We start from the raw sequence: 1,714 nt of genomic DNA, 5'->3' as shown, positions 1-1,714 counted from the left end.
AAACTGGCTTTACCCTACATTGTCCTTTCAAAAGAAATCACAGACCAAAAAGTTTAGCAGTTCATTATGAATTCATATATATATTTTCAAAATGTGTTTAAACAGTATAAAATATATCTTTCATCTTAATAATTAACGCATGCATTTAGAGTTAAAGCGATTCATTTAAAAGATCACAACAAATATTTAAATGAAATTTCCTGGAAAATGATAATAGTATAAATGTGTAACAATTGATCTTAGCACCCTGTATGGCAAATATTGTAAATAAAAAGTATATAAATTTCAAGGTTAGGTCATTCAACTTTGTTGATGATCATTAACAAACGTAAAAAAAAGAAAAAAAAAACCGAAAACAAAAGTAGAATTGAACTATGGTTGCCAATGCAAATTCTAAAATAGATTTCGTGGGGTTGTTTAAATTTGACACTGTTAATAATTTATATGTAATTACGTTTTAGATAAATAATAAAATAAAATAACTACTTAATTAAACAAAATGTTAACAACAATCATGGGGATTTAAATACCTTTTTGGAAAATTTTAATTTAACACCATTGCATGCACTTTTCTTAATTTTTTTTTACTATCTTCTTCTTGCTTCTTATTAAATTTCTTTTTTATTCTATTCTTTTTGTTTTAATTTAACTCAATTCTTCTTCTTTACATCATTTATAATAATTTAATTTTAAGTATTTTATTTTATAATGATTCTTTAATAATCTTCATTACACTTTTTCTTTTATTAAAATTAATTCTTTTTTTTTCCTTTTTAGATAAATTTTTCTCATTATTTAAATACTTTAAATTTAAATAATTTCATTTGTTTTATTTTAGTTTTGGTGTAGATGATATCACGTTTCAAAGATTACTAAAGAATTATTATTTTTTTTTTTTTGTTGTTTTCTTTGACTTACTCTTTTACAAGGTCCACCGTTGAATGATCATTCAGCAATGTAAAGTCTATTAGCTGGAGGGAGACAAATATTGATTATTATAATGATGTGTGATTATGATCGATCTTTTCTTTATATCGATATTTGGCCTTCTTGCTCTTATTTCATTAGATGTGCATGTTATCTGTAATATTTAAAACCCCACACGTGATGCAAAAATTAACTCTATCTTAAAAATAGGAATAAATATTTATCGCATGCTATAAATTAGTAGAACAATTTGGGTTTGAAGAAAATACTTAGATAAGTAGTAAATGCTTCGATGAAAATGTAAAAACCACAGTTTTAAGGTTTTGGTGTTGGAGAATATACTTTGGAATCCGAAGAATATATGTAAATCGTTAATTTCGAAGCTTTTATTCTGATTCCAGCGGCTTAAGTAGGTTGAATCAGTATGAATGAAATCAGTAAAATTCTTCCAATTTTGACCATACACAAAGAGATCTTGGTATACCAATTCCTCAACTATTTGGCTAATATGTCAATTGTCCTGTACTGGCTCCTTAGCTATTTTGGGATTTCGCAGTTTAATTGAGAATATGGCATAAATAATTGTCACCAAGTTGACAAACTATTATGAAGTTTTACCAATATTTCTTGACACAATAAAGTTGTTGTACAATTTGGTGCCAAATCTGTTGGAATTAACAGAAATTAGACAAAAAAATTGGACTAATTTTTAAATGTTTTATATTACCCTTTCTGGATTGGCACCAAGTATAAATATCCAAAAGGCACAAACACTCAACAATTTGAG

The sequence above is a fragment of the Lucilia cuprina genome, chromosome 2 (assembly GCF_022045245.1).
Source record: "Lucilia cuprina isolate Lc7/37 chromosome 2, ASM2204524v1, whole genome shotgun sequence".
Classification (NCBI taxonomy): domain Eukaryota; kingdom Metazoa; phylum Arthropoda; class Insecta; order Diptera; family Calliphoridae; genus Lucilia; species Lucilia cuprina.
The sequence above is the reverse complement of the archived record's forward strand: the minus strand, read 5'-3'. Positions refer to the sequence as shown.